A 7,824-nucleotide genomic window follows, 5' to 3' on the forward strand; every position below is an offset into this window, starting at 1 on the left:
CTGTATGCCCTGCAGTGCAGTGTTCCCTGTACCCCAGGGTCTGCTGCTTCAGGGAGTGTCTCCTATGTGTGTTGCATGGGCTCTGCTGTTGAGTCTTGATCTCTTTTTCCTTCAGTCTAGTTGTCTGGACAGGTTCTCTTTGCCTGTTGTGGCCATTGTTTGGTCCCCAGGAAGGATGGGGCATGTTTTGACAAGATTTGTGCTGTTCTGCTTGTGACATAAGACCCGCCACCTCTGGAACTGAGGTCTCATAAAATGCACAAGTCTGAGATAAGATGTTGGGGGGTTTGCACTCGTCTTCTGGGGGAGGGGGAGCATAGCACTGGGACTGAGGCAAGTGTGACTGGGAAGGGTGGATCCTTCCAAGCATGAGGGTCTGGCTTGGTGTAAGCAAGTTAGGTAGCAAGTGTTGTTGCAGTGCTGTTTCCCACAGGTGGCCCTGTGTTTACGGAGATGGCACTTGCCAACTCCTTTGTTCATTGTGGAGTCTCTCCATGATCTTTGCCTCTCTAGGCCACACTTTGAGATGAGTGAGTCACTCTCCCGCCTGTATGCCCCAGGCATTTTTCAACCTGCTGATTCTATGCTGTATCTGCAAGAGTTGTTTGTTATACTGTTTCTTTATAGGTGGGGTCTCTGCTTCCTAATGCCCTTAGGCTCTCCCAGAGCCACCTGCTGAGTTTTATAATTCCAGGCTTTAAGTCCTGCTGGTTGTAACAACTCACACAATTTGTCCATTCTCACTTTCAAAGCCAAATGAATGTTATGGGGATTCATTTAACCTGTGCAGGCTAACTATAATGAGTATTTTTAAATGAGAAAATACATCAGAAAAGCTATAGTGATGCATTAATATATTGAAGTAAGTCTGTATTAGTCATGGGCTGTGTATGGTGTTGTGAGAACATGAGCTCTAGAGCCAGACTGCCCATGTCCTAATCCTGTTCCTTCACTTCTGGTGTGTGACAAAGGTAACCTCTACATATATCAGCTTCCTAATATTTAAAATGGTGAACAACTGTACTTATTTCATAAAGTTGATGATGGTTCATTGGTATCCGACATGCAAAGTCCTTAGATTACCTGGCACATAGTATATTTATTTGAAAAATAACACACACACACACATACACACACACACACACACACACACACACATATATATATATATATATATATATATATATACATATACATATCTACATATATAATGGATTCATTTTTTAGTTAACATGTAATAAATGTCCACTGGGCTGTATAGCTTAGAGACTAAGAATAAAGTCCTGGAGGGCAGGGGCTGTGTCTGTATCACTGGTCTGCATCTTCAGCACTATGCATGGTGCCTGGCAGGTAGTAGATGCCTGAGTTAATGAAATCAGACATATTTTGGTTCCCATTATAGTTCTGTCATCTATAGTCAGCTGCCTAGGTTACTTGACCTCTCAGCTATAAAATGAGGAGAACTTCATAGTTTTGTTGGGGGCGGGGGGGATAAAGTATTCATGTAAGTACTTTATAATATGTCACATACTGCATCACAGGTGTTTGTTGTTAGCAGGAATTCAAATGCTGACAGCTTATGGAATTGAAAGTTTGAGATGTTAAATTGTGTATGTCAGCCTATTCAACTGTCTGTCAAACTATAGCTAGAAAGCCCTGCCCAGGAAAGCAATCTGTATCACATCCATTTCATCACTTCCTCCTCTTCCTGCTAACTAAACAAAAAAAGTTTCTAAGTCTTCTTTTGATTGCTCTAGTGTGGAAGGCACTGTTGGATGGCTACTCACTAGCTATTCCTTTCTCTCTTGCTCTCAGAGCCCCAGTTTATTTGGAATGAGGGGAAAGATTACATTTTTGTTCCCAGTCCTTCATTCCCTTTCTGTAATAGAATTATACATCTAAACCTTTTGGTATGTGACTTTGTAGCAATTTCCACTGGAGCGGGCAGAATATATATCCTTGCCCAGTTTGTGTTGGAATTGGCCAGGGAATTTGTTTGGCAAATGGAATGTTACTGTACATGACATTAGCAGAGACTCTAAATGTGTGTGATTTTGTGATTTTTATCTGGCTTCTTGCACACCTACCATTTGCTATGAGACTATTCTAGGGTCATCAGTAGTGCCAGAATAAGAATATGCATGGGGCAGACATGAAAACACACACAGTTTGTATTCAAGCCCAGTTGATCCCAGCCAAACCCAGCAGAATTACAGATGACCTACGTGCCCATAAGTGAGGAACAGATGCCTGTTCTTATAAACCACTAAGATTTTGGGAGTTGCTTATTATGGAATATTATCACAGTGAAAGCTGGCTAATATAGGCACTGCCTGTATATAATATATATAATATTATATAATTATATACATATTAAATATAATATATACATATACATGTATACATACATATATAATATGTATATATTAATTATGTACATACATATTAAATAGAATATGTAATATAATACAGGCACTGCCTGTATATAATATAGTCTGTCTACCTCCAGAAGATTAATCATAATTAATCTAAGCTAATCCTGTTGCCCTTTTCCATACAAGAGAATTTTCCAGATTTGCATGGAGCTAAATGTGGCCAAATGACCCAGTCTTAGCCAGTGAAATATGTAACAACTACTGGAGCTTTTAGGAAAGCTTATGTCAGGGTGGCATTGTAGGGGCTGAAAGTGGTCTTTCCTTTTTCTTCTTTGCTTGAAGTTTCAGTGGTTATCTTGAGACCATAATTGGAAAACACAAAGATGGAAAACTAACAGCTAGCTACACATGATGGAGCAAACAAATAGAAAGTCTAGGCTCCTGATGACATGGCTTAGTGGTTGACCAACATCAGCAACCATCTATCTCTATACTTCTTATTTAGTCGGATTTTTTGCTTCTTGCTTTCCAAGTCATTCTTGACCTACTATCACTGAAATAATGTCAATTTCATCATCTTAGTCACTATTTCTCTGAGGTAAGTGATGAATACGAAAAGGGAGCTATGTGATCACAAGTCTCCTCACACAAACCTTAGGAAACCTTATTTGTTAAGTTATTAGAACCTGGTGTGTGTGTGTGTGTGTGTGTGTGTGCGTGCGTGTGTGTGTGCGCGCGCGTGCGCGTATAGTTTTGTTTGCTTGTTTTTCCTGTGTTGCCTCTTTGTAAGAAGGTTTGTAATAACAATGAACAATTAGCTGATGGTTACTTTTAACCAAAAATGTGGTGGCGACTGATTTGGATATCGTGTGCTGGCCAAAACTGGGGACCACGATGTCAAATTGTTATTTCTTTTTTTTAAATTTTTTTTCAACGTTTTTTTATTTATTTTTGGGACAGAGAGAGACAGAGCATGAACGGGGGAGGGGCAGAGAGAGAGGGAGACACAGAATCGGAAACAGGCTCCAGGCCCTGAGCCATCAGCCCAGAGCCCGATGCGGGGCTCGAACTCACGGACCGCGAGATCGTGACCTGGCTGAAGTTGGACGCTTAACCGACTGCGCCACCCAGGCGCCCCTCAAATTGTTATTTCTTAAAAAGAAGCTGGTTCAACCATGGAGTCACACTAAGAACAGCTCTTACAGAGTTGCTGGTGGGTGGGCTTCCAAAGATATTTAAGAAATATGTGATGTGTGCAATACTACCATCTTCAACTTGCACTGGGTGTATCCTCACTGTAAATTTGGAGTATGTGCAGATTGCTACCAAATGAAAAGCAAAAATTGCCAAGAGGGTATTACCTACAAGGTTTTCCTCGGCTGGGATGAATGAAGAGTCAGGTATATGAAGCAAGGAACTTGATGCCTACACAGGTCAGTCTTGGAAAAGTTCTTTATAATGTTGGAGACTGTTCATTTTGTAAGATCAAATGTGGGATAGAGGCAAATTGTCCTTGTTAAAACAGTAAATTCAAGCTCTTTTCAAAGCTAGCCTCAGAAGAAGACATTAAACAGACACCTTTAATGAGAGGAAAAACCTATTCTTAGTGTTATGCTTCTGTAGAATCCCTCAGTCTTGGAAGCAGCAGCTGTGGGCAAGGGTGCAGCCTCCGAGCCAGCCAACAGCATAAAGCTGACCTGTCCAACCAGCACTTTTCCTTTACACTGGCCAGAAGACTCAACAAGAGGGAATGTCAACACAGAAAACAAAGACAAAATGGACAAAAGAATGCATAAAAAATCCTTGATATCTTTCCTTCTTTGGTAGAAAATAAGACTTCTCTGATTTATGGAAGAACCTCAAGGATTGATACTAAGCATGACATTCTGGTAACTCCTCACTACTGGCTGTGTGGTAATTGCTTACTGTGCTTGCAGGATCCCAAAAATAAGAGGAACTGGAATGTTTTCAAGGAGTACGGGAAACAGGGTAGCCAGTAATGGTGTCTGGATGCATCATAAATTGAAGGCTGAATTTTGAAAACTTTACTCCCTCATCAAAGAGTTTGATAACCAGTAAGTTGATCTAGTTAATTGTAGGACTATCTTAGTCTATTTGGGCTGCTATAATAAAATACCATAGACTGGATAGCTTAAAAAGCAAACATTTATTTATCACGGTTCTGGAGACTGAAAAGTCCAAGTTCAAGGTATTGAAAGACTTGGTGTCTGGTGAGGGCCACTTCTTGGTTCATAGACAACTGTCTTCTTGCTGTGTCTTCCCAGGATAGAGGCAAGGGAACTTTCTGGGGTCTCTTTTATAAGGGCACTGATGTATTCATAAGGACAGAGTCTAATCACCTCCCAATGGCCCCACTTCAAAATATCACATTGGGGAGTTAGATTCAAAAAATGAATTTTGGGGGAGACACATTCAATCAATAGCAAGGACAAACAAAATTATCACTGAAGTCACAAAAGGAGACTTTTGAATTGTACTTGAAGTGTTCCAAATCTCTTGAAAAATGAAAAGGAATTAGTGATTTTGAAACTTAAGGTCTGGGGGCGCCTGGGTGGCGCAGTCGGTTAAGCGTCCGACTTCAGCCAGGTCACGATCTCGCGGTCCGTGAGTTCGAGCCCCGCGTCAGGCTCTGGGCCGATGGCTCGGAGCCTGGAGCCTGTTTCCGATTCTGTGTCTCCCTCTCTCTCTGCCCCTCCCCCGTTCATGCTCAGTCTCTCTGTGTCCCAAAAATAAATAAAAAACGTTGAAAAAAAAAATTAAAAAAAAAAAAAAAAAAAAAAGAAACTTAAGGTCTGGTTACCAGGAAGAAATTTTAGAGATATAATGCCTTACAGGTTTGATGATCTGGTGGCCAACATTCCATTGTTTGAGTACACGAGGTGAGATGGTGAACTGCATTTTTTCCTCTAGGCTACCAAACTACTTTGGCCAGATTGGGGTACCAAGATGTATGGTGCTTGTAGACTAATTATTCTGGAAGATCAAAAATGTGGAATAACATCTTTACTGAGATATATCTGTTGCAGCTGGTGTCATGGTCTATGTGGAAATTTCAAAAGGACAGTGACTGAGAAGTCCTTAAAACTTTCCAAGATAGAAATTTTCATGAACTCATAAAAAAGCAATTTATTGAAGGAAAAGAGAAGCCAAGAACCTTCTGGTACATACATACCACTAAAGACACAGAGAAGTTATTAGCATTTTTTTTTCAACGTTTTTTATTTATTTTTGGGACAGAGAGAGACAGAGCATGAACGGGGGAGGGGCAGAGAGAGAGGGAGACACAGAATCGGAAACAGGCTCCAGGCTCCGAGCCATCAGCCCAGAGCCTGACGTGGGGCTCGAACTCACGGACCGCGAGATCGTGACCTGGCTGAAGTCCGACGCTTAACCGACTGCGCCACCCAGGCGCCCCTAGCATTTCTTTAAAAGTTATCAGAAAAGCAAATTTAGGAAAACCCAGCAACCACGATCTTAGTAATCAGATCTGGTGTTTAGACCTATCACTAAGAAAACATCTTCATCAAGAGTATGAAGTTGAAGGCTGGGCAATTGTAAGTTTCTCAGAGATGTGGTAATTATCCCAACAGGAACTCCATATGAGGTTCATAACTTATTTAGCTGTATCAAGTGGTTGATGATTTTGTTTCTCAGAGCATTTTAAACAATGTTTCTGGCTTACTAAGGAATTCTGTTATCTGTCACAGACTCATACCAATCATGAAGATAAATTATAGGTGAAGGATATTATCTACCATGCAGTGAAAGATGCAGTAGCTATACTAAAAGCCAGCAAATCCATTTTCAACAAACCCTAAAGGCCCCCAGAGATGCTGTAACCCTGGCACAATGGAAATGATTTATTGGTAGCTGCCAAAACTTTTCAGGAAGGATTCCTGGGGATGTTAAGAATCAAGTTACTTCATTTTTAAAAACTGTGCCTGACTTTTGAGGGTACACTGATAATGTACATCTCTAGTGTTTACAGATGATAAATGTGTATATGTAGTGAATATTTACAGAGCATGTATCCTTAAACTGTGACTTCTTACCTACTATACAAGTGCAGACCTTTTACCAAGCTGCAAAAGCAAAACCCCTTACCAGCGTTGGATCAATACCTGTGGTTATCCCATAGCTACTTATTTGGATAGTTTAGACGAAATGCATTTATAACTATTAGGAATCACTTTGCACAGTTTATTTGGGTTGAATTTTTTTCATGTTTGTCTAAGTAACCCTCCTCTGCATTTTAAGATTCAAAAGAGCGATGGAGGAAATCAACAGCTAATGATGGAGTTTTTATTATATTGCATAAGATTGACATTATATAGTAGAAATCAATCAACTGGGAGGTAATAATCTTTTTTTTTAGTAGCCAACACTTTTTTAAAATGTTTATTTTTGAGAGAGAGAGGAGAGCATGCATGAGCAGGAAGGAGAGGGGCAGAGAGAGAGAGAGACAGAATCCTCAACAGGCTCTAGGCTCTGAGCTGTCAGCACAGAGCCCAATGCAGGGCTCAAACCCAAGAATTGTGAGATCATGACCTGAGCGAAAGTTGGATGCTTAACTGACTGAGCCATCCAGGCGCCCCAATAATCTTTTTTAAATAAAATTTTTTACTTAAATGAAGCTTTGCTGACTTTAAGTATTAAGTGTTTTGCACTATTCATATAATAAAGTTTGCAAAATACCTTTGCTAAAAGTAATGTAGCATCAAACCATGTAAGGTAAAAACTAATATATTTGCAGAGAGAAATAAATTAATTCATTATCATGATTGGAGACTTCAATACCCCTCTGTCAGAATGGACAGATTCAGCAGGCAAAAATTAGTAAGGACATAGTTGAACTCAACATTATCAATCAACTGAATATAATCAACATCTACAGACCACTTTATCCAAAATAACAAAATACATATTCTTCTTAGGCTCACACAAGGAACATTCACCAAGGTAGACCACATTCTGGATATAAAACACACCTTAACAAGCTTAAAAGAATAGAAATCAAACAATACCTTCTCTTAGACCACAATGGAGTTAACTAGAAACCAAGAACAGAAAAATATTAGGAAAATCCTCAAACATGTGGAAATTAAACAACATACTCTTAAATAACACACTAGTCAAAGAAGATATCTCAGGAGAAATTTAAAATTACTTTAAACTACATGAAAATGAAAATGCAATTTATCAAAATACATGGATGCAGTGAAAATAGCACTTAAAGTGGATTAATATATATACAGCATTAATATATATATTAGAAAAGAAGAAATTTCTACAATCAGTATTCTAAATTTCCACCTTAAACTAGAAAAAGAAGAGCAAATTAAATCCAAAGTAAAAAGAAGAAAAGAAATAATAAGAATTAGAGCAGAAGTCACTGAATGGAAAGCAGGAAATCAATAGAGAAAGTTAA

General features: G+C 39.4%; 1 pseudogene; it reads left to right on the plus strand.

Moving 5' to 3' along the window:
- The first annotated feature begins 3,517 nt into the window (after window positions 1-3,517).
- On the plus strand, window positions 3,518-4,202 carry LOC131490369 (lysine-specific demethylase 3A-like; annotated as a pseudogene).
- Window positions 4,203-7,824: the final 3,622 nt, after the last annotated feature.

This window comes from Neofelis nebulosa, chromosome 2 (assembly GCF_028018385.1).
Source record: "Neofelis nebulosa isolate mNeoNeb1 chromosome 2, mNeoNeb1.pri, whole genome shotgun sequence".
In the NCBI taxonomy this organism is placed as follows: domain Eukaryota; kingdom Metazoa; phylum Chordata; class Mammalia; order Carnivora; family Felidae; genus Neofelis; species Neofelis nebulosa.